Below are 27,118 nucleotides of genomic sequence, written 5' to 3' on the forward strand. Positions count from 1 at the left end.
ACATTGTGATAGGCTTCAGTTTTAGTGACTACTAATTTATACGCATCTAATGGGTTAAACGGCCTCGTAGTTACGGCCCATACTGTTTCACCATGAAGCTCAAACACCTCACAATTAGACTTGGATATAACTTTTCAAAAACCAAGGTGACGCTTTGTTTACTTAACATGTTGTTGTTGTTGTTTTTGTTGTTGTTTAATAGGTGGTTGCGATTCGATGAATGCAAGCTGCACTTCTGGAGAATGCATACGCCCAAGCCAAATATGTGACGGTCATTTCGACTGCGCCGATTATACAGATGAAATGATGTGTGGTAAGGATATTTGAGTTTATGCTGCAATGTCTTGTGCTTGTGTACGAGTCAATGGAGACTGATGGATTTCGTATATCGAACCATCACGGGACGGCAGACGGCCTTAACCCGCTGCTGGCTGCCCACCGGTCTGCAGCATGTACACCAAAAAAGTGATTTATGTTTATAAGTTGTACATCTGGGGTTGCCGCCGCCGCGTGTGCCTTGGTTAAAGGCTAGCTGCAGACCCGTGGGGCACCCGTGTAAATCAGACATTCATAAATACCCCAGACAGTTTTTCTACTCCTATTGGTGGAGAGCGCGTCACGTGGGTGTGCATAAACCTTTTGTTAATGACCGGTCAAAAGTGTTAATTCATGGACGTGACACGCGACCTTGCACCTGTTCTTATAAGACAGTTTCTTCATTCCTATTGGTCGAGAGCAACGGCTGAAACAGTTGTGCCACATCACGCGATACGCGCAAGGGCCGCGGAGGGCTCTACCATTTTGAAGTTGGAGGGGTGTTGTGTTGAAAGAAATCATTTTACAATTGTAACTTTTGCATTTTTTTTTTTTTTTTTTAACCAACAAGTATTAAGTATGTTTTGACCGAAAGGGTATTTATGAATGGGAACCAAGGTGTGTTGAATCGGTTTTCAACTAGTAGTTTAAACCCGCCGAGGCCTGGTTCTTCGTCTCGGTAAATTATCAAGAACAAGGCCTCGTTGTGGTTAAACCACAAGTTGAAAACCTCATCACCACACATTGATTCCCTTATTTAAGAAAGAGACATTTAAGAGAGAGCGAGGGGAAGATGGGAGACCGGGTAGAGGGGAAAGACGGATAATTAATAACAGTGATATAACTACTACATTTATAGTAATCTTTAAAGGCAGTGGACACTATTGGTAATTGTCAAAGACTAGCCTTCACAGTTGGTGCATCTCAACATATGCATAAAATAACAAACCTGTGAAAATTTGAGCTCAATCGGTCATCAAAGTTGCGAGATAATAATGAAAGAAGAAAACACCCTTGTCTCACGAAGTTGTGTGCGTTTAGATGGTTGATTTCGAGACCTCAAGTTCTAAACTTGAGGTCTCGAAATCAAACTCGTGGAAAATTACTTCTTTCTCCAAAACTGTGGCACTTCGGAGGGAGCTGTTTCTCACAGTGTTTTATACCACCAACCTCTCCCCATTACTTGTCACCAAGAAATGTTTTATGCTAATAATTAGTTTGAGTAATTACCAATAGTGTCCACTGCCTTTTAACGAATTTCAGTTTCGTTACTATCAAACATTACAGATACGTGTGGCCCTTCTGAGATTCTGTTGACTCTATATTCACCAATACACCTTCTAACATTCGAGGTTTCTCCAGATCTTTGGTACCACGGATTACTTGGCGATGGTACCGACTTTTATATGCAAAGAGGCGAAAGACTTGCAAAGGGTTTGAGCTGCATATGGCGTTTGAAAGGACCAAATGGAACAAGCTTCCATATGGAACTGGATAGTTTTGATGCAGACGATATGATATTGATAATTCTAAATGGACACGAACTCGTCAATGCAAGTCAAGCGTTAGTTGTACATTCGGGTGATTATCCTTACGGGAAAGTAATTGTAGACTCAATATATTCAACGATGACGATTGTTGTCAAAAGTAAAACGGCAAGTTCTACCTTAAGAGGGTTGTTATTCCAAGTTACAGCAACTGACATTAAAGGTAGGATCTTATACATGTCGCAGACATTGTTTCATGTTATTTAAATGTGAGAACTTGGGGTTCTTTAGGTGGCAGCATACTTACCAGGTAAATGCATTGCTCTTGGAAACGATAGCATGCTTGTAACTACGTAAACAATTGAAAGTAACCTGGTAAGGCCGCTGCTGCCACCTAGTGTTCAAAAGTCTCCAACCGACGAATTTAATTTGCATCGGGGATCAAGCTTATTACTTGTTCTACTGTGGCGTGTCATGGCCGAGCGGTTAAGAGCACCGGATTTAAGCTGTAGTGTTTGATCAGCAAATGGTGGGTTCGAATCCCGGTCGTGACACTTGCTACGTAAAGTTTGGGAGATAATGTTTTCTGCTCTACCGGCCATGCTTCGGACTGATGATACCCAAGCTTACATTCGTATGGACTGTACAATGGGTCACCCTGTATCAGCCCTAGGAGTAGGTGGCAACGGCCTCTGAAAAAAAAAGATTGTAGCCCACACCTCGAAGTGGCCTGTAGGCCTTGTGTTTGGCGACTTGCATACAAAAACCTTTATATTCACCGTTGAGTGTCACGTACATGTACGGTAGCATCTTTCCGAATTCTGGTTGTGTGATAGGTTGCTAGGTGGACTTGATTGTACTGTTTGTTTTTGGTTTTGTGTAACTTTTTATAATGCTTTTATTGGTCCTGGTCCTGGTCATGGTCATGGTCCTGGTCCTGGTCCTGGTCCTGGTCTTGGTCCTGGTCATGGTCCTGGTCCTGGTTCTGGTCCTGGTTCTGGTCCTAGTCATGGTCTTGGTCAGGGTCATGGTCATGGACCTGATCATAGTCATGGTCATGGTCATGGTCATGGTCATGGTCATGGTCATGGTCATGGTCATGGTCATGGTCATGGTCATGGTCATGGTCATGGTCATGGTCATGGTCATGGTCATGGTCATGGTCATGGTCATGGTCATGGTCATGGTCATGGTCATGGTCATGGTCATGGTCCTGGTACTGGTCCTGGTCCTGGTCCTGGTCCTGGTCCTGGTCCTGGTCCTGGTTCTGGTCCTGGTCCTGGTCTTGGTCCTGGTCTTGGTCCTGTTCCTGGTCCTGGTCCTGGTCCTGGTCCTGGTCATGGTCATGGTCATGGTCATGGTCATGGTCATGGTCATGGTCATGATCATGGTCATGGTCATGATCATGGTCCTGGTCCTGGTCCTGGTCCTGGTCTTGGTCAAGGTCAAAGTCATGGTTCTGGTTCTGTTCCTGGTCGAGGTCATAGTCATGGTCCTGGTCATGGTCATGGTCATGGTCATGGTCGTGGTCCTGGTCCTGGTCATGGTCATGGTCGTGGTCATGGTCATGGTCCTGGTCCTGGTCCTGGTCCTGGTCCTGGTCCTGGTCCTGGTCCTGGTCATGGTCATGGTCATGGTCATGGTCATGGTCATGGTCATGGTCATGGTCCTGGTTTTAACTTTCATAATGTTGGTTAAAATTGGTATTGCATGAACAACAACATGTCATGATCCTGGTCCCGGTCTTGGTCATGGTTCTGGTCATGGTCATGGTCATGGTCATGGCTTTTACTTTCATTATGTTTGTTAGTTGGTATTGGATGAACAACTACATGAATTCCACGGTCATAAATTACGTTAGACTAAAATAATAAACCCACACAATACAACCATCTGATGATTAAACACATTTTATTGCATTTCAGACTATTGTGATTCACCAAACATTCTAGTTGGAACAACTCCAGTCGATCTGACGTCACCACGCTATCAGCGGATAAGATATTCGGTTTCATTAGATTGCTGGTGGGAAATCTTGACTTCAGACTTAGTAACTGTGGTGACGGTGTCCGTACAATATTTTAACGTTGAAGAGAATCGTGACTTTGTTTACATGAATGGCACCCTTCTTGATGGACACACAGCGTCCTTTCAACTAAGTGGAACCACACAACTGAAGTCTATTTCATTTACCTCATCGAAGACAATTTATGTCCGTTTCAAAACTGACTACTACTACTTGAATTCAATATTGGGATTTCTTCTACAACTTAAAGGCTCCAATGGTAATACCACTGGTTGTTATAAACACATTATTGAAGTTCAATTATAGACAAAACATTGTCTTATTTTAATGTTTGGGAAGTGATGTTTAATGGAATCGTTTATCATTCTTAAAACATTTCTTTCAAAGAATGAACCTGACATGTTTTCGAGAGTGACTTGCGCTGCTTCCAACAAACCTTAAGAAACAAGCTAAAAGAGGTTGAACACGTCGACATTCACTCTATACTATAGGCAAAAGAAGCGATCAATATTGTTAATAGGTTTGTTTTTTATAACGTTAATGGAATGAGGTTAACCTTAACTTCAATGACTTCAATGATCCAGATTAAATATGCAATAGCAAGAAGTCCAATTAAAGTAATGGAAAAAAACATGTCATATCTTCATCATATCTAATATTGAAACTCCTTTTTTAACCGTTTTGTCGAAAATGACGAATGAGCCAAACAGCCATGCAAAATTACTGTGTGTGTTGTGTTTATCTAATTCTGATTTCAAATGTACGGTCAATATTATTTAACAAAATTATTAAACCTTATTAATCAAAAGACCTCCTTTGACGTAGTCTCCAATTCGTAAAAAACGGGGGAAATAGATTTGCCTGTTTTGTCACCTCGTTAAAAAAGTCATACCTGTGTTTTCGTCCGCCATGCTACTCCAAATAAATCACTGAATAAACAAAATTATTGTAAATTTAGTGAATTACTGGTGTACTAGTGTAGTGCCTACTAGTGTACTAGGACACTACTGTGCTTATAAGGTCCTGTTCCCATAAACATGAATTTGTAGAAACGGAAGAACATATTTATGATTTTGTGAATTTGTCAATTCGTAAAAATATTTAATGGTAACAATATTGCACATGTTGCATTCTAGATACAACTTATTGTCACTCGGAGGATGACTTCGATTGTAGGAATGGGATTTGCGTCGCTGCAGAAGCAAGATGTGATGGTAATCCTGACTGCCGATTCCGTCCAGAAAGCTCATCTGCAGATGAAGAGGGTTGTGGTGAGGACCAAAGTTGATGATGAACTTGCATTATTTCTGGAGGTTCAAAAGCTTAAAGATGTATCTAGAGGATTTTGATCCCGAATGCCGCAGCATTTATCTACAATATAACGTGTCATTTAGGCTGTGATCACCCAGTATACAATTTTTGCACACTGTGACGGGTTCCATGGCGTGTTGTACACCCGAGGGGGAAATGGCACCCGTGGCGAAGCTGAGGGTGCAATATCCCCTCGAGGGTGTTCAAAACCCATGATCGCCAGTCACAGCGTGCAACACTTGTTTTGTTATACCTTTGTTATTCCTCTTCTCGAAGTTCTGTTGTCATCTTCAAACGTTATTACGACGGTATATTCTTTTAGTAAGCAGACGAACAAGAAACAAGTCCTCGAATCCGCACTGAGTTGTTTCGTACACAGCGCTGGAAATCAACCAACGGGAACGATCAAAGTGATTTACGCCGGTGTACATCACTTTTCGACCAATCACTTTTCGACCAATTAAACTTCACAGTTTGTTACCGAGGTATAACAATGTCGGTAGAAGCCCGCCTCATGTAGACGCCATTCGTTAAAGGCAGTGGACACTATTGGTAATTACTCCAAATAATTATTAGCATAGAACCTTTCCTGATGACGAGTAATGGGAAAAAGTTGATGGTCTAAAACATTGTGAGAAACGGCTCCCTCTGAAGTGCCATAATTTTCCACGAATTTGATTTCAAGACCTCAGATTTATAACTTGAGGTCTCGAAATCAACCATCTAAACGCACACAACTTCGTGTGACAAGGGTGTTTTTTTCTTTCATTATTATCTCGCAAGTTCGATGACCGATTGAGCTCAAATTTTCACAGGTTTGTTATTTTATGCATATGTTGAGATACACCAACTGTGAAGGCTAGTCTTTGACAATTACCAATAGTGTCCACTGCCTTTAATAATAATCCTTGCAGTTCTTGGTCATGTTGTTCTGACCTGCATAAACCCTGACGTCATCTGTCCATCTTCTTCTCTGTCTAACTGTTTTTCGATCCATTATTCTTGTTGTCCAACTGTTGTAATTTCTTCGGATATTGTGTCCAGCCCACCTCCATTTAGCTTGTTTTATGTGATGTCTCTCAAGCCCGGTTCATACTTCCTGCGAATGCGAATACGAAGCGAATTTGACGTAAATTTGACGTCTCAACCCTCCTCTCGCAACGTTATTCGCAAGTGAGTTGAGCAGCTCAACACAGTGTGAATTTCGTTGCGAATTTGTGACGTCAACATTCGTATCGTATTCGCACTGGTCCTTCAGTTCTTATAATTTCCTGGGATAAACATGCAGTGACTTACACAATCCATATCATTAAGTTCCTATGTGTCCGAATTGATGCCATTTGGCAGCACGCTCTTGTACATTGGAGCGTCAGCCGCGTGTGTGCTCTTTGTATGGGCAATGAATCTCCTCTTTGAATGGGAAAGCAAGGTCAAAGGTACGTCTGGTAGGTTTCTGTCAGGCAGGCCCGTATCCGGCGTTATTCACGAGCCTCGAAGAGTAACGTCAGATGCTTACCGACCTCTAGGACCTGTGCTCAATTTCATAGAGCTGCTTAAAGCAGAAATTTATTTCTAAACAAACTCCTGCTTAGCAGAAATGAGCAGGATACCAGTCAGAAGTGGTACATGTCACATGGTATTTTGGCTGGTTATGTTATTCTGGTCAGCATAATTTTGGTGTGCTTAGTTAATTGTAGTGCCAATATGAATGTGACATAGAATTGCAAGTCATGGTGAACGCAAAGGGGGCTGCGTATGTTTGATTACCTATTTGCTGCTATGGTTAGCACAACAATTTGCAATTAAGCAGGGCTATAAAATTTGCTCCTGGAAGTTACCTTTCAAATTAACTTTTGACCTTGCATACCGATGCATCACACTAGTTGCGTTCGCTAAGCTTTCCCGGTGTGGCGGTTTTAACTTTCCGCCGTGCTCAGTTTTCCGAAAGACCAAATACGCATCATCAGGTGACCCTTCTCGTGGTGACGTCATAGCACCTCGGGCCAACCCCAAGTGACCATGTCCAAAAACAGGACACTCAGGGCTGGTCCGAGGTGCTCTGACGTCACCACAAGAAGGGTCACGATATGATGCGTATTTTTCCAGGTGGAACGTGGGTAAATATCTGCACACGTTCGTCCTGAAAAAAAATACGCCACTTGGATGAGCACACCGGGGTCGACCCAGAGAAGTTAAACGAACGCAACCACTGTGTTTAATTTGGTTTCAGAGTATTGTGTATGCGTCATACATTAATCCGGAGGTCATTGGTTCGAATCCACTCTAGTCAATTCTTTGTTTAACCCCAAAAATCATTCTTATCATCCTGTAATTTGTTCAAGGTGCTTGTGGTTTGACTTACATTTTCGTTGGAAGCGAACCAATTATCTTCAACTTAACCAGCTACCCCACCGGCTATCCTCCGTCTCTTGACTGCAACTGGGTGATCATTGCTCAGGACTTCAGGTCAGCTGTGCACATTGGAATAAGTGACTTTTTGACAGAATACGGGAAAGACATAGCTGTTCTTAAAGGCATCAATCTCTACGGAGAAACTGTGTCATTTGTGTTGACTGGATCCGTCGATAAACTGCTATCTGTAACATTGAATTCATCGCAGGAAGTGACTTTCAACTTTAGAAGTGATGCATATATTAGTGGGCGAGGGTTTCTACTAGACCTGTATGGCAGCAATGGTAAATTCTCTTACGAGCTTTTTCAATACATCTACCGGTTTTGGGTGCGGTACGGGCACATTTGTATATTTCCTCGAAGAATTTTATTGTACGGCGTTGCTGACTTCAAAACGTTGACTTTTCTTTAGTACTCAATGACATTATGGCAAGAAGAAGGAATATCCCATGTTTAACCTCAAGCATTGGTAACAGCATCCGGTAGGTAGTTGTTTTACGGAAAAAAAATTGGCTGCCTTCGATCCATTCAGCGCAGAGGTCAAGTTGTCCCTGGAAAAACACGAACTACGTGTTTTTACTAACATCTTCGCCCGCTTTAATAGCATTTTTTTTCAAGGATCAATTCTTTATTTAGGTTATTAGATATTATAATACTTTATTGATGTTTGTGAAACAATTGTGTTAACAAATACATAATTATACATAAATATTACCCCGTTTTTTCAAGGTACTGTTAACATATCTTGTCCTGATCCCGATGCCTTTGATTGTGAAGACGGCTCTTGTTTGAATCGAAGCGCAAGATGTGACGGTTTTAAAGACTGCCAAATCAGTGGAGCAGACGAGGTTGATTGTGGTAAGAACTTTACCCTTTTGAAGCTACAAGTTGTACTGTAGTAGTCCCGTAAATTTATCCGCCAGGATAAAGACAGGTAATTGCTTTTCTGAAACAGTTATTTCATTCGATAAAACGTGCAGTGAGGTTAGCTTTCATATATGTCAGTCTATCCGCAGTACACTAATCTCCTTTGTTCTGCAGGGATCTACAGGGATATGCATCGTTTTTTCATGCGTGACCTTCATATTAATTAGTCAAAAGGGCTTCTGGAATTCGGTCACTTCAAGCCTTTTCTGAAAAGTCTCAACCAAAATAATGTACCAGTAAATTGAAACGAAGAGCATATCTGTCGTTATGTATAAAGAACATCGGTGCAACTCAAATTTAAAAAAAAAGAAATTTGTACGTCAAAGATGGCTTCAAAAACAGAGAAAACAAGTCACAAAAACATGGAAAATGTTCCGGTTATGATGTCGGCAACAGCCCTCATTTAGTACGTAAAGAAATTACAGCGATATCCACCGTTAATCAAAATCTCACATTACGAAAAAGTTAACTATTAGTCAGAATGGTTTTCCTGCACGGGTGGTTGGCTGAGGATGATATCATCGACTGATATGGCAGCATGCTGTTTTTCGTTGGTATGGTACCCCGACCACCAAGCCTAAGTTAGTCAATAACAAAAGCGCCCGTCTATACCATGGGCTGAATGAGGAATCAGCTCATGGTATAAGACGGGCGGTTTTGTTATTGACTAACTTACTCTTGGTGGTCGGGGTACCATACCAACGAAAAACAGCAATCTGCATGCTGCCATATCAGTCGATGATGTCATCGTCAGCCAATCACCTTGCAGGAAAACCATGCTGTCTAATAGTTGATTTTTTCGTTATAGGAGTTTTGGATTAACGGTGGAAATCGATGTATCCTGACTGGACTAGGTACGATCCGGTGTCGCTTTAAATATTTTCGGGAAGAATATTAAATAATCTCTCCATATACACTACTTTAGGACCGGTGCTGACATTCATAACGGGACAATCTGTTGTGTTTTTCTGACTTGTTTTCTTCCTTTTGGAAGCCATTTTGTACGTACAAATTTCTCTTTTTAAAATTTGAGTTGCAGCAATTGTTTTCATACAACACGACAGATATGCTCTTCATATCAGTGTACTTCTACATTATTTATGTCAATACTTTTCAGATAAGGCCGAAAAGACTGAATTTCAGAAGCCCTTTGGACTAATTAGTATTCAAACCGAGGTCATGCATGAAAAATCACGCCAACTCGCGCAGATTAATCACAGAGGAGACTTATTATATCGAATGTACTGCGGGTAGACTGATGTGTGGTTTGATTGGTTCGAGCTGACTGTGGTGCAGCTGAAAAAACATCACATGTGACCAATCAAAACACAGATATGAAAAACAAGATAGCACGCCATTTTGATCACAATTCACAACATCAACATAACAATTTTTCGGATTTTTTTCAATTGTGTTTATTCCTAGACAAAGTGACTTGTCCAGGATCTTTCCCGTGTCAGAATTCATTAGCCTGTATTCACATGTCCTCAGTCTGTGATGGCGAATTCGACTGTCCGGATGAAGATGACGAAACACTAGGAGCATGCGGTACGTTTTTTTCCTGTTTTTTCTAGGTGTTCTGCCGCGTATTGCGGACGTGGCCGCATTGACTATTTGGGCATCTATGTCCCTCCACGTTTATCCAACGATGATTGTATCCGATGGAATCAATAGATCTGACAGTGGGGACCTATCTTTATCCTTGCGTATAAAGACAGGGGCCAAGTCTATGGATAAAGGTGCTCGTAATGTGTGTGTTCTTTTACTCAATTAAAATTGATCACAAAAATGTTTAAAAAGTATTTGCACCACAATATCACGAAAGCTCTTGACGTATTGAGCAAACCTTAAACACATTTGTGGGTGTGTTTTTGTTCTAAGTTAAACAAAATTGCCATTTACGAACTCGAAAGTAGGGCATGATAATTTCCGGTCTCCTTAATATGTTTATTTTTATATTTTAATTGACATAGCTGACCGATGTCCGACCATGTGTTCTTGTATGGGCTCTGATAATGGCTATATCATTCAGTGCATCTCGGGTTGGAATCAAGATACTGTAGGTGACATTGTTATACGGACGGCACACCTGTAAGTACACACAGCTCAACCCTCTCTACCCTTTTTTTCTCAAACAAACAACGTACTTCCGCTTGGCCCAATTTCATGGCTCTGCTTACCGCCAAATTCTGCGCTTACGTTAACCGTTCTCCGCTCGTTAAAATGCAAACACCTGTGGTAAAAGCTGTGGTAAGCGTAGCATGTCTAGTAACATTGAGCACGTGCGCACACAAGCACAAATTCCCCGCAAATCCGTAAAATACGCTTGATATACCTGCTTTGTAAGCGCCAATCCTTTGCTTACGTTAAGCAGAACCATGCACTTGTGCTCTGTTGTGTTACTTTTCACTAACCAAACGTATTCTTCCTTTTTTCCTGTAGTAAACTTGCCAATGAAAATATAATTCAACTGAATACGGGAATCTTCAAAAGTTTGTACTACTTGAAATCACTGTAAGTCGCTTGCTGAATATTGTAATCCTTAACTTATATTTATTTTCCCAACGTACCCATAAAGTTGTTGCTAGAGTGGAAAGGTCCGAAATGCAAAACACCTACGGAGGGCCATGGCTGTCAAAGGGGTTTTGAGTTTACATATCACAGCTATACATATCATAGCATACCATCGATTTAAAACCCTTTCCCCAACAGGTATCACAAGTTCCCTTTTTCCAGTTGCAATACCCGGTACAAGTCGGGCGTCCTTGAAATTGCAGACAATACAATTCCATTATATTAGAGCGGACCAGCTCCCAGCGTTTTATCTTTCGTGTGAGCTGTGTTCAAACCCAACCATACCTAGCATACCAAATCTGCCCCATGGCTTAGCATTAGTGCAAACACACCCCACTCGTCTGACCCTTTGTTAAAGTGTAACCGTACCAGCCATATGTGCAGGCCGTTCCGTTGAAGCCTGGCATGCAGTCTGGACAGCTCCGCGGCTGTTAGCAAACCCTAACCCCACACCACCCGTTTAACAGTCACTTGTGTGTTGATTTTCGGAAGTGGTGGTACACGCTACAGGTTTATTGATGGTTGAAGTTTTGTTTGGTGTAGGTAATGTGCAGAACTGTAGATGTTTACACAAATAATAGCCACTGTGAAAGCGCTCACTTTTGAACGGGGTGCATGTTGGTCTAGTTAGCGTACACCACAATCCACGCCTAACTTGCGCGTACCGAGTGTTTGCGATAAGGTCTATGATAGTCAACTTCATAGTAGATACATGTTTTATCGCAATGCAGACAAGCAGAGTATACTCAACCAAACGTCGAGAACGCACCAGTTGCTAAGACAATGCTCTCGAAATGCAAAGGTCGTGGGTTCGAGTCCCACCTGAGTAATATGCCTGCGGGTTTTTGTTTTTTTTCACAGAGCTCAGGAAAGTATACAGTGCTAACACACATCGGTGTAAATTGGTGAAACCAAATGTAATATACCGATTCTGTTATAACTAACACTTGTATTAACCAAAGGGAGTTTTACCTAAATTTGTACCCGCAAAAATATTCATGGTTTTCCGATACAATGACTCCATATTTATCTGACTTGTATGTGTGTGTAATTCTGAATGTGAGTGTATTTGGATTTGTTTGAAATCCTAATCTATACTTGTATTGAACTTTGCTTTTGTACTGTATTCCGGTGGTGTTTAATTTTATTTTATCCCATCTAGAGTTCTGACAAACAACAGCTTACTGGACTTAAACGCCGGTACGTTCTCTGGACTCTTCCATCTCACCTCGCTGTAAGTCATTTGCACATGGAAGTTTGAATGTTTCGAAAGTTTAATATGATCGACAATATATCAGCAAAGGCCCATAATTTAGCGTGTAACATTGATCTTAAAAACTGAAATTTCATCTTGTGTAATTTGAGATAGTTAGGGTTTGTAGGTGCATTGTTTATTACAAAAGCCATACCTCAAGTAGGATCTAAATGAAGTATTTACTAGCTGTTCCGACCTACCGTCGGAACAGGTGTTGTTTTCGTCGAGATTTTTATTATTTTTATTATTATTATTATTATTCTTTGTTTCCGCCTAAAACCCCACAACGTCTGTACAGCGTTTTTGTTCAGGCCCCGTCTCCTAAAGTACGAGGATGAAATAGTTAAATCATATATCAAATTGAAGCTTAGAACAGAAGCTTTACTCTAACAAAACTGTTTTAAAATTCCTAATTAATTAACCACGTGGTCTTCATTGGAATTTTTTAAACTTGTAAACTTGATGCAGTCACTTTCATGTTATTGTGCGATAGTCTCTTTGGTAATACAACACAGTATGTACCTCTATGAGTTGTTGACTTCTTGAGAGGAGTCTTTACTATTTTGTTTCCTATCCGCGTTCTGGACACATTACTCTGTACACGCACAACGTACGGAGGTTTAGGATTTTCGTTAGAACGTGCGTTAAATTTGTCCTTGTTTTTCTAACCGCGTTCTGGACCAATTACTCTGTGCATAGGTTTTCGTTAAAACGAACGTGCGTAATTAGATAGGGGTTTTTGACGACATCGACGTCGTCGTAAATAAACCTAAAGGCATCTAATACTACATTTCAACCCTACTTAATAATAGGCGTTAGCAGTTCATATTTAGTGACAATGGTCGCAAAATCATGAAACGAGAATTATTTCGCCGGATCATAATCCCCTCTGTTGATGCACACATGTAAAAACCCACATTTTTTGCATCGTGCCCTAGAAGGCTAGTGGCCTAGAGACCTAGTGGTCATCAGTCGCGACTACACATCTGAGAATTGCGAGTTCGAATCTCCGTCCGAATTTTTTTTTTTTTTTATCCCCCAAAACTAAACATATATTTCTTTTTGTGATATTTAAGTTTGATTCTTATCTTTATATCGATAGTGTTGCCTTTTCTTTTTCTCAATTGTTAGCCCAACATAACATGTGTGCATGCATGACATGATGATGTTTAAAAACACAGAAAGCGAAAAATGGTGATCATAAGCGCAGAGTTTGGTGGTTAAGAGTTCTGTGAAATCAACTTGTACTAGATTAAACATCAAACCACCGACCAAAACAATGTTAACATTCGTAATTGTGACACATATTTGCATATTTAATTGGGAAATCTTTGTATCACCATATCTCAAGAAGTACACGGCCGTTTAACAGACTCCTTGGGGATTGTAGATTAGACTAATTTTGAAAAACCGTGACCTCAAGTTGACCTCTATTTCGGGGTCAACCGGAAGTGGGACCATATCTCAAGTACTGTACAACTGATTTTCAATTTTTTTTAAGTTTTGGACCCCCAAGGCGTTAAAAATAAACTTTGAAAAACCGTGACCTCAAGTTGACCTCTACTTCCGGGTCAACCGGAAGTGGGACCATATCTCAAGAAGTACACTGCCGATTTTTAGACTGTTGGTAGTTATAGACTCCTTGGGGATCGGAGATAAATTGCAAAAAACCGTGACCTCAACTTGACCTCTTCTTCCGGGTCAACCCAAAGTGGGACAATATCGATTTTCAAACTTTTTTTCAGTTAACCGGAAGTGGCACCATAACTCAAGACACTATTCAACATGTTCAAACTTGTTTTCAGTTGTAGACTCCGTGGTCATTTCAGCACATAATCCAAGCAAAAGAACACGGAACAGCTTTGTGTTTGCTCACAAACACCTAATGTCTAGTTTAAATAGTGTCTGTTCCGATACCCATATGTTTCAACACCCCTTTTTTGCCACAATGCTATTATTGTTTTCCAAATCTATAAATAGAACATCCCACTTCAGAAACAGTCAATTTCAACGTGGTGTCACTTACTGGAATAATCTGAATTCAATTCAATTCAATTCAACTCAATTCAATTGAAATCCTAACCCCAGTCTTCTTCTTTTTGTACGAATCCAGGGACCTCTCACAGAATAATATTTCCAACTTTCAGAGTGACATCTTCGAGGACCTTGTCAACTTGAGAACATTGTAAGCCAACTAACACGAATTTAAAGAATAGAAAACAGGTGTGGAAAGCGGAGCCACGTGAAAAAATGGTGACGACAGGTCGTAAAACAAACCAAGGTCACTTTTAGTGGCAATGTTTTAGTGGCAAAGTTAATACTATTGTTGCTTGTTTCCGACTCTACAAACAAATATTCACTGTATGTTTGACTAGACTTACGTTGAACAATCTTCGAAAGTTCGTTCAAAAATTCATTGGACATCTAGTTCAAAGGTTTAATAAAAAAAAATCTGAAATGCAAAATTAGCCTATCATATCAATAGAAGGGGAATAATATTATTATAGTTTGATTTTAATTTGTTTGAATGTCTCTCCTTGAATGTCTCGCCAATAGGTTGGTTATGGATAACCCGTTACTCTCAATAAGTAGTGGAGCTTTCAACTCATTGGGCAAATTGAAAGAACTGTAAGTCAATACATGATGTTTATGGTCAAACAATAGAGGGCCAATAACCTATAATCATTAAGGTTAAGGCCCGATTTTACACATAAGTATTATGCCACGTTGAAAATCACCATCACTGTCATTTTTGGCTTTGCTCTAAATCAAATCTGAATATTATTGAACTTCATTTTTCACATAGTTTTTTGATCCGAGGTAGATGGACCAATGAAGTAACTACATTGAAGATCGATCCGGGGGCTCTTAAAGGTCTGGACAGTCTGGAAGAACTGTAAGTCTATGACTTTGTGTTTCGGTTAAATCTGTAGCTGTACTGGGGGCTTGTGTGTAATTTCTTGCTCTGTGTTTCGTTTGTGTGGTTGTTTTTTGTTTTTTGTTTTGTTGTGTTTTACTTAGGCTTGTAAAGGTGCTTTTCGCTAAACTTCAGCTATTCTCCTTTCTTTTGAGATAGTGAAACAAGGTGTGAGCGGTTTTTTTGCTCCTTTTTGTTTCCAGGGATGTCTGTTTGTTGTGTTTGTTTGCTGGTTGTCGTTGTTTTGGTTTTTTCTTTTATTCTTTTCTTTTTAAAACGCTATTAGAGTTTTAAATGTACTTTGAATCGAAGCAGTGACTCGTATAACGTTTCCCTGCAATGTCATGTGAAGTCAAACTCCTTGATATCCTAGTGTGGGCTATTCCATTATTGTACGAGCATAGGGGACTGAGGGGCTGAAACAAACAAATTCCATCACACATTTTGTGCACAAAATTGTACAGACATAAAGGCAAACCCAGACGGATCCTTCAGTTCTTTGTATAAGCCATCCTGTGTTAGGTTGTGTGCTTAATTCCAACACCACTCCCCCTACGATGATAGTTTTCAGCTTGCTGGGGTGCTAGTAACTAATTGAGCTTTCCCTTATATATTGCGTATTTCATTGGGGTTTCATTGGGTCACTCCCCTGCAGAAGACACTATACACACAATGGGTGACTTTATGGGGCACTTGGTGACAGCAAACTGGCAGGGTAAATCCAATGTTTTCGGTAATGTGCGCTTGCTCAGAACCATGCAGACAATGGAAATTTACGTGGTAAGTCTGCTGCCACCGAGCGTTACAAAAACTCGTATAATAAAAACGTGAACTTTGGTTATTATTCAGAGAACATCTGTATTTATGTTTTGTTACAGAACATAATTTTATACAAACCTACAATTTGAGTTAATGTTCAATATTGAATTCTTAGATACGTGGATGACTACCGCCTGTGTTGTAGATTCGATGAAGAAGTACCATCCAAAGAGTTTGATTATTCTAAATGTACAACGACCGAGGTGCAACCACCTCTAAACATCTGCGGCAGTCTGATGCGTAATGATCTACTACGAGCGTCTTTGTGGATTCTTGGGTTGAGCGCCCTCATCGGCAACTTCATGGTCATCATCTGGAGATGTAGACGGGGCAAAGAATTACGCGAGAATGAGACGCACTCATTCTTGGTTCTTAATTTAGCTATATCTGACTTGATGATGGGGATTTATATGTTGATTATTGCTATTGCTGATATCTTATTGGGTAAGAGTTATTCCAGTGTTGCGAAGGATTGGCGGTCTAGTGTGGTTTGCAAGATAGCTGGGGTAGTATCAGTGATGTCTAGTGAAGCATCGGTATTTTTTGTCACATTGATCAGTTTGGACTGTTTTTTAAGCATTGTATTTCCCTTCAGCCGTGTTACCATCAGAGGAAAGATATGCAAAGTTATTGTGGTCATATTATGGTTAGTATCTGCATGTGTTAGTATTATCCCGACTGTATTCAGTGGTGATACTGATTCCAAAGTCTACGGTTTGTCGGATGTGTGCATTGGTCTCCCCCTGACCACTAAGGTGTCTAGTTATTCATTTGTAGATAACCCCATCAGTAGTGTGTTTGGTTCAGGTTCAATCGCTATACCGGTACCTGATGCAAGAGAACCGGCTTGGATCTACTCAATCGTCTTGTTCCTTGGCGTCAACTTGTTTTGTTTTATCGTTGTGTTGAGCTGCTACATAGCAATCTTTGTCAAAGTAAAACGCTCGTCTAAGCTTGTGAAGGTAACGGCTCACCGACAGAGGGAAATTAAGATGGCGGTGAAAATGGCTCTGATAGTCGGTACTGACTTCGCATGTTGGATGCCTGTGATCATTATGGGGATTCTATCCCAGGCTGAGATTGCGGAAATTTATCCTGGTATGTACGTCTGGACTGTTGTGTTCATCCTCCCAATAAACTCCTCGCTAAACCCGTATCTCTACACATTCTACTCTAAAATCACTGCACAGAGAGATATAAAGAAGCCTCAACCAAACATGGTAATGAAAAAACACAAGATATCCAACGAGACTTTAGACACTCATGTTTCTGAACAGAATTAGTAGACCCTCTAATCAGGAAAATTTCAAAGATGTCCGAAATTTCCGTAAAATTAAATAAGAGCAAACCTTATTCCCGTGAAAGTTCAGTTACTGCATCGATGTGATCAAAGTCCTTCACATAAAATAGACAACAAAATTATTTAATTTTGATCACCGAAGCATATTAGCAAAATTGTAATGCATGATTGTACGAAGAGACAATTTTACCCACAGTTTTAACATGCCAGAATCGTTCATCATGGTATTAAAATAGGTTTTCTTGGTCAAATTCGGCAAATGGGCAGCCAATTTAATTTCCATGCGTTCGAATTAAAGCTATTTTGCCTCTCCGGTTTTTACTGCGTTTCAAATTCAGAATTCAGAATTAGGTCATTTAATTTCGTTTTGAGGCATTCACATTCCTAGCACACTCATTCTTTTTCATGACACACAATCGTCATTCAATTTAGCAAAGCTGGTTCGACTAGAGATTTTGCTGATTTAATCATTTTCAATTTGTTAAAGAGGCAATCAATTTCGCTCACCGAGGATTCAAATAAGTACGACTAAAGAAATACGAATAAACATATAAACTGTGTAAGGCAAACCATTTCAAAACTTATTTTCTTTATTTTATGTTTCCAGTAGACTTTACCTTTGGCCCAATAAGGGTTGTTTTCTTCTTTATTTTTTCGGGAGACCTTCAATGGTTAACTGACCTAGACCTGACATTTGAATGTGTTTGAATGTTTGTTTGTTTGTTTTTTTATGTTTTTCCAGTTGTTGGTTTTGTAAATTTTCACCAACCATCTGTTGGCGGGCCAGACGTCTTGGCATATTATGTTCAACCGCATGCCTTTAACAATCGTTTAAGGAAACAACAAGTTAACCAAGCGTTTTTAAGACTGCACAAATATCAGAATTGTCATAATTATTTTTAAGGTTATGTTTACTTATGGTCACCTTTTAAATTGCGAGGCCAGCGATAACTGTATAAAATATGTTATTGTAGAGTTAAAACAGTATAGCTCGCACAATGTTTTTCAGTGTTTATAGTAGTTGCATTATTAGTCCCTCTTTCCGAAACAAATTTAACCCTGACTTAAAGCACGTAAACAGAGTCAACCATGATAACAAGTGATGGAGTCAAGATTCGTAACCAGTTTCTTGAATGTGATTATCTGGATACTCTCTGTCAGCTGCTCAGATCGTTCTGACAATCATTGTGTGTCAATCTTTGGCGAGGTGGTCTGGGAGTCTTCCATGAGTGTCCGGGTTATTATGTTTCTTTAAATACGTATATACGTAAATTTGTTGTAATTTTGTCTTTTAATCTTCTCTATATTTCTGGAGGTTTTTAGGAAAGAAATAAATTAAAAACATTAAGTTGTATTCAATCTCTGGTATATTTGCTGTTTTATTATTATATTTTGGTTGAACAATAAAATAATATAAATATCTTACCCATTATTGGAGTATCATTGTCAATGTGGTTGGGACCAACCTAGGCTCGATTTCACAAAGATTGATCTTACTTGCAAATCCGTCTTAACTGCTAAGCAAAGTCCGATGTCACAAAACAAATCACTATGGTAATGACATAATAGATGTTAAATTTGCATCGGGGATAAAGAATATTAATTTTTGTTTTTTTACCCATACACCAATGTGTGTAAGCACTGTATACTCAGTACTTCCCCGAGTCCTGTGAAAAAAATATCACAGGCATGTTACTCGGGTGGGATTCGAACCCGTGTCGTGGCCTTGAATTAACAGTACCTTGCAGTAAACCTAGGGGCGAATTCAAAATTAAACAATCGGTAACTCGGGGTAAATCTTCATTTTCCCCCGGGGTTTTACAAGGCAAAAGGAAGTCGGACCATAACGAGCTCATTATCTACAGGTCAATGAACATTGCTCTTGGGGCCACAGAGAGCCAAGTTTACTTCATTGATATCGCCGCCGGCCGCCCCGCGGTTTGGCAGAGGCTTGGTTAATCCGTAAGTGATACTGTTCAACAATAGACCAGTGGAGTTTGCGGTCCATTGGTTTCTTTAGAACTATTGAGTACCTGAATGGATCAGAAGAACATTTTTTGGAGCAGCCAGGCATCTGTCACTAATCCGATAATCCCTTGCTGACGTAATCCCAAGCGCAAATCTTGCCTTTTGTTAAATTGCTCTTTGTATCCGTGGTCACCCAACCACGACCAAGTTGACCCAGCATGTGCAGACGGATATTCATGACTCTATTGTTCGTATGCAAGACTGTAAATACCCTGTATTACCTCGGGGGATTCTGAAAAAGCCCCCGAGTTACCGCTTGTTTAATTTTGAATTCGTCCCTTACGTGTTTTATTTTTTTGTGGGGTTAGGGTTGTTGTTATTGTTGTTTTTTGTTAGGGTGGTTTGTTTGTTAGTTTTCTTTTGTAGTGTTTTCCTAAGGTTTTTTTTTTAATTCGCTAGACATTTGAATAATAAAGTATCAGCATATTCATATTCTCTTCTAATACGTATTATCTACTCCCTACTTGTTGAATTCGTTTGTGCACTTTTGAGATAAGATAGAGGTATACTTTAGAGGCAAATGTGAGTAGGATAAGATAATCGGCATAATGGAGAAGTCACGTTGTTATGTCTAGAGAGAGAACTAAATATAAGATCTTGGCAATTTTCATTTGAATAAACTATAAATCTTTCTTCAATGCTTAACAGTAGGCAATGTGCAATCGGAAAGCGTTGTATTTTAATAAATGAGTGTACAAAAACCATTATTGAATGACAGAAACGATTCTAAGCAAACCAAAACAGTCCGCTGTTGAGATTGTTGAGTCAGTTAAGAATAATTGACGTGTAGGTCTTAATGTAACTTCCATTTGGTTATTTGTTCATCTATAGTTAATATAATTAAAAGCCGTTGGCTGACGGGCAGACATTTGGTTTATTTACTTCCATTTTGTTTAAAGTTTGATGTGAATAATCATTAGACTCACTTCTGCAGAGATTGTTGCGTTTAACGCTTGTGGATTGTTGAGCTGTGGAAACGACAAGAATCATTTCACATTTTGTTTTCTGGTAAGTCCGCTTTTAACTCTGACATCAAACTATCCGAGCTTATCATTTCGTTTGTATAGGTGTCTCTGTTTTCCTGCAACGAATTATTGTAGGAACATTACAGAATTTGTTTCGTTACAAAACATTTGCTGGCAGTAAAAGCGCTTGATGTAATCAACCATATACATCAATTTACAAACCTGTAGAAGTTTGATGTAAGTCGGCCGTCTGGGTCGCGAGGAAAAAAGTAAAAAAAAAAAAAAAAAAACGATTACAGTTGTGCGGCAGCATGACATCGAAAAAAAATGTATATTTCAGACAGTAATATTTCAAGGGATGTATCCTAATAATTATCATCATCATTAGACCATGTAAATCTGTTTTCTTAGACAGGTTCTGTTCTTACTAATGACATATTGTTCCTTTAAAGGCAGTGGACACTATTGGTAATTACTCGAAATAATTAATAGCATCAAACCTAACTTGGTAACGAGTAATTGGGAGAGGTTGGTAGTATAAAACATTCTGAGAAATGGCTCTCTCTAAAGTGTTTTAGTTTTCGAGAAAGAAGTAATTTTCCACGGACTATTTGATTTCGAATCCTCAGAGTTAGAATATGGGGTCTAGAAATCAACATCTGAACGCACAGATTTTCGTGACAGGGGTGTGTTTTTCTTTCATGGTTATCTTACAACTCCGACGACCAATCGAGCTCAAATTTTCACAGGTTTACTATTTTATGTATATGTTGAGATACACTTGATGAGAAGACTGGTCTTTGACAATTACAAAGAGTGTCCAGTGTTCTCATGATACACTCATGACTTTGGATGAGAACATAAAGGTGCTGATGAGGAGCGTCGGATTGGTGGCTAGCTATATGTTTATTGACCAATACATAGTCCGGTCTTCACTGGGTAATATTTATAGGCCTTGTAACTAGCCATTGTTTATAGACCAAGCCAGAACTCGGTATTCACTACGTGGTAATGCGTGGGATGGTGACTAGACACTGTTCATAGCCCAATCCAGAGCTCGGTATTCACGGGGTGGTATCGACCGTTTGTTTCTGTCACCGATACTTGTCTTATTTGTTTTCTATTATGTTCAAGATGTTAGATAAATTTAAGAATGTTTTCAAGAACTATACACAACTGGGCCACATTAGTTTTCTGGGATATTTGGTAAATGAGTCAATAAATCCACGCAGAACATTACATGAAGGCTAAAGGAATATGATAATGTTTTCATTACACGGTATAAATGGAGGGTGGTTTCACCGGTTCAAGGTTCCAGTGGAAGGCAAAAGGAAATACAAGTTTATTTAAACTATCAACAACGCTCCAGGGGGGCGTTGGATGCATCATGCTGAACCTCGCACCAGGCTGTCACTAAAGGGACACGTTGCCTTGGATCGGGCGAGTTGGTATATTAAAAGCATTTTGAAACCGTTTGTTGTGAAATGCTCCATTGAGTGCCGTGTTTGTTCAATACGTAAGAAGAAAACCGTGCAATTACGAGGCATGTTTTGTGGATCATTAACTACTTTTTAAAACTGTTTTTAACCAAATGAATTTTAGGTTAAGATTAGGTTGCAAACGCTTTTCCTCAGACCAACTCGCCCGATCCAAAGCAACGAGTCACTTATGCTACTCTCAAACTAGGGAAAATATGCTAGCGAATGGGCTTACGAATGGAGTTATTTGACAATCGCTCAAACTTCGCAACATTCGCCTTGTTTCGTAAGCGTTGGTAACAATTTTGGAACGTTCACTCGTCATTCTCACCCTCTTTTCGAAGATCACTCAGTCAAAATGTGGCGAATATTCTTCGATTATGAATCAATTCTTGCGAATAAAAATGTTTACATTCGCGGTGAATTCGCCAAACCATTGCGATTGGATGGTGAATATTTTCATCTTGGTCACCCCTCGGTCGTCCCTCGACCTCTCCTTAACAATATATGACGAATGCTTACCAACGCTTACAATGCTAGCCAATGCCTTACAAATAGGCAACGAGTGTTGCGCACGTCGCGACAAAGCTTACCAACATTTTCAAACAAATGAAGCGATTGCTAGCGAATGTCACGAATGCTTGCGAATGCTTACGAAAGGGCTTACAAACGTTAATAATGACCGTAGGAATTTTACGAATGTCCAGCCATCGTTGCCAATGTCTTGACATTATCTGACTAATTTCCAAACAACGAGTTACGCGGCCGCGATTTCTATAAAATACCGGGGCGAATCTCGCTCTGCCACTTGTTCGTTTAACAAACAGCAATTACTTTTAACTTTACCTTTTATACTCAGTGAACAGCCCTTGGGCGAATGCCATTTAAAATCCGCATTATTTATGTAAGTTGGCGAGACATTTTGCAATACATTTTTAATGGAACTTTAAAAATAACTCGTGTTCTCAAGCATTGGTATTCGTTCGTAAGCATTGGCAGTCCATTGGGAAGCATTCGCAAACATTGGCTAGTGTTCGCAACAAATTCTGCAAAATATTGGCAAAGTATTGGTAAGCCGTTCGTAAAGTTGGTGAAAGTGTTGGTAAAGCATTTGTAACGTTGGCAACAGTGTTAAAGGAACACGTTGCCTTGGATCGGACGAGTTGGTCAAAACAAAAGCGTTTGTAACCGTTTTGTATATAATGCATATGGTTGGAAAGATGTTTTAAAAGTAGAATACAATGATCCACACAAGTTTGCCTCGAAATTGCGTGGTTTTCCTTCTACTGTGAGAACTAACACGGTCGGCCATTTATGGGAGTCAAAATTTTGACCCCCATAAATGGCCGACGTGTTAGTCGACGAGGTAAAAGGAAAACCACGCAATTTCGAGGCATGTTTGTGTGGATCATTGTATTCTACTTTTACAACATCTTTCTACCCATATGCATTTTATAAAAAAACGGTTACAAACGCTTTTCAAAGACCAACTCGACCGATCCAAGGCAACGTGTTCCTTTAAGACATTTGTAAGAAAGGGAACCCGCGAAGGTTACAAACGCCTTACAGGTGCCTTTACGAACGTTACCAACGGTTACGCATGTTTGACAGACGTTAACAATGGCTTACCAATGCTAACGAATGTCGAGGCGAATGACCGTCTTCGCAACATTCGCTGAAATTAACAAACCGGTTTGTAAATTGACCGATCTTCGTAAGGAGATGGGGCGTGACGGGTAACCGCTCCGAATTTGTTACGAACGCTTACGAAGACACGGCGAATGTTGCGAAGTATGAGCGATTGTCAAATATTTTCATTCGTGAGCACATTCACTCTAATATTATTCGCAGGAGTGTGAAACAGCATTGGGAAGCGCTTTTTGCGAATGTTGCGAAAACAGTCATTCGCCGTAGATTTTCGTAAGCATTGGTAGCCATTAGTAACGTTGGTAAAGCGTGCGTAAGCGTTGGCAACTTTCGTAAGCTATTGTAAGACACTGACAATCATTGGCTAGCATTGTTAAGCATTCGTAAACATTCGTAACATTCTGTTACGGACAGGTCGAGGGGTGACCGAGGGCGAACGTGAAAATATTCACTATCAATTCGCAAATTTATGGCGAATTCACCGCGAATTTCAAACATCCATATTCGCAAGAATATTTGCCCAAGTCCGAGAGTAGTATTTAAGCCATCTGGTAGCCTGTATATGGAGAGCTATGTCGTGCATCTGCTCAAAGTCTTTCACGGCGATATGTGCCAAACATAATGGCTTCGCTAAACACCGAATTTTACGTAAAACGATCACCATTCTCCGTTTGCACGGCAAAGTCGATTTGTTGTGCTGGCTGTATAGTACCCCGTTCACACATAGACGCAGCTTCTACTACGATGGAAAGGTTGCTGGGAGCGTGGCCAATCGAAGACCAAACAAGGGAGGGTCTCTATGGACGTGGTTTGGTCGGGGTGGGATCTCCCAGGTCGGGAATCTGCACGCTCTCCCCAAGCTTATTTTGAACAAGTTCAAAATAAGCGTAGCAGTACAGTGTCGTAACCAACAATGAGCGGGGGAAAATCACGGTGGGAACACCATTATCGCACAAGCAGCGTGGTAGTGCGTGGTGAGTTTCAGATCTATGTGGTCGTAATAAAAACGCAGCACCGTCGGCAACCATTTTTAATTAAAAAACTGCTTAGTCGGTATTGGTCTTTGTCAGTAATCGTAGTGGCAGCGAGTCAGAAACACTTTTGCGTAGAAGCAGTAAAGTTGGGCGGAGTCTTCAATCTGCCAAATTGCTTGATTTCCCCGGCGATCATACCCCGACTTGGTAACTTTTTTGAGATCGAGGTGATTAGCATGATCTTCGTAAGGTCATAGTGCTGTTTGGACGGGGTTTAAGCGTAGGATGGCTAGTATTGGTAATGCGGATATTATACAACACCCACAAGCCAAAATTCTTAACTAACCCGTGAAATACGCCTAACGTATGTGGCAAATTCCTTGGTTCAAAAAGCTCAGGCTCTTTGCTTACGGGTAAGTATAGCAATGAAAACGAGAAAAGTCCCTTAAAGCGGAAGACGTGTTCCTGTGTTTCTGTGTTTCAAGAAATGCTTTTGATATCAATGCAAAGTCTGTCGGCATTGTATAGACTATTCATCATTCTACAAACATTCTTTCGTGTAACTTTGAGACAGCAAAAGTGGTAACTTTTTCATTGTGAAAAGCTGGCATTTCGACTGAAATGGCTAGTTTTAATAAGAAGTCACACCACATTCAGGTGTTTTTTTTTTTTTTTTTGAGGGGGTTGTCCAACTTAATTAAGTGGCCAACTCTTTAAGTTCAGACTATTTTTTTTGTGTGTGTGAAACGCTTCCCGCTGAAATAAAAATTCCATCTTAAATCTTACAGAAAATCAGAAAAAAAAATAGAATTTTACATGCTGACACAAATTTCGTGTAGAATTTAAAAACCTACACTCGACGCGATGATATTACGTTCACGTTTTACGTGCACAGTATTTGAAGTAGTAGATTGCTGACCATCTTGGAGGACTCGAGGATTGTTATTGTTATTAGGTTGTTTATTGTGCGATTGGAATTTCGTAAAATTTTAAATAAAACAGCAAACCTGCGCTCTGTGAGTCGATTCATGTAATTTTAAGGCCTAGTAACTATTTTGTCATGGTGTGTGAATATTTGACTCCAGTGCCGTAATATTAAATAAGGGCCTACAGGTAGCGTATTTGAGTATCCTTGAATAGTAAACCAACTAATCAACGATGCTATTTAGTTAAATGAACACGTTGCCTTGGATCGGTCAAATTGGTCTTTGAAAAGCGTTTGAAACCGTTTTTTATAAAATGCATATGGGTAGAAAGATGTTGTAAAAGTAGAATACAATGATTCACACAAACATGCCTCGAAATTGCACGGTTTTCCTTTTACCTCGTCGACTAACACGGTTGGCCATTTATGGGAGTCAAATTTTTGACTCCCATAAATGGCCGACCGTGTTAGTTCGCACAGTAAAAGGAAAACCACGCAATTCCGAGGCAAAATTGTGTGGATTATTGTATTCTACTTTTAAAATATCTTTCCAATCATATGCATTTAAGAAAAAAGGCTTACAAACGCTTTTTATAGACCCACTCGTCCGATCTAAGGTAACGTGTTCCTTTAACTTGCACTCCCCTTTGATTTTTGACTCAATTTCCCTATATATTTTTTCATTATAAATAAACAAAAGAACCAAACATTTGAAGCGAAATGATAATAGCTAATCTGTGTTGTTGCGACGAGGGCAAGTGGACGGAACATGACGTATGCCGAAAGAAATGTCTGCTCAACCCAACCGCCCCGGTGTATAAAAAATAACAGCAACAATACAACATAGTATGTTGAAAACGACATTGCTCTTTAAGTTATATTAATTTCCTAGACCAGGAGACGTACCTTTTGAAATGCCTCCATGATGAATACTTCAGAGGAAGTAATTGTTTAGCATTGAAGAACAAATACGAAGAGAATCCATTACACGCGTAATCAAACATTAATATAATAAACAGCTCGGCCCATCTACGAACGACAGAACATTTCTCCCTTCCGTTGAACGTTCATTTTGGGTTGCCGGCACAGTGCAGCGGTCCTGTGGACCGTTTTGGGTCGCCGGCACAGTGCAGCGGTCCTGTGGACCGTTTTGGGTCGCCGGCACAGTGCAGCGGTCCTGTGGACCGTTTTGGGTCGCCGGCACAGTGCAGCGGTCCTGTGGACTGTTTTGGGTCGCCGGCACAGTGCAGCGGTCCTGTGGACCGTTTTGGTCGCCGGCACAGTGCAGCGGTCCTGTGGACCTTTCCAGCGATCCACATGATCGCGGACATGTGCCAAGAAAAACGTTCTTTTGCGCTAGGAACGTGCCCGATATTTAATAAGCTCCTAAACTACCATGGGATCACCTTAAGGGGATGCTACTTTTTATTTCAGATATCAAATGATAAGCCGCAAGAGGAACTAACTTGTGGTTGTGTGTCAGCTAGCAATAGTTAATACAGCCGGCAATTGACAGTAGAATGTCTGTTGATTTGCATTCCCTTATTTTGTTTGTGTTGCGTGATAAAATTTAAGTCGCCAAAGACTTCATTTCAGAGTCATCGAATAGGGCGATTTTTGACATAAATTCGTGTTCCATTACTTTGGTTGTATAGAAAATAACACTATTTAAAAGTGGACTATGACAGCCACAGATCCATTCATTTGCATCTGCTTATTTGTTTCTTATTCTATGCTCAATCTAACTAGAGTGGGCCA

Source organism: Asterias amurensis, chromosome 10 (assembly GCF_032118995.1).
Source record: "Asterias amurensis chromosome 10, ASM3211899v1".
In the NCBI taxonomy this organism is placed as follows: domain Eukaryota; kingdom Metazoa; phylum Echinodermata; class Asteroidea; order Forcipulatida; family Asteriidae; genus Asterias; species Asterias amurensis.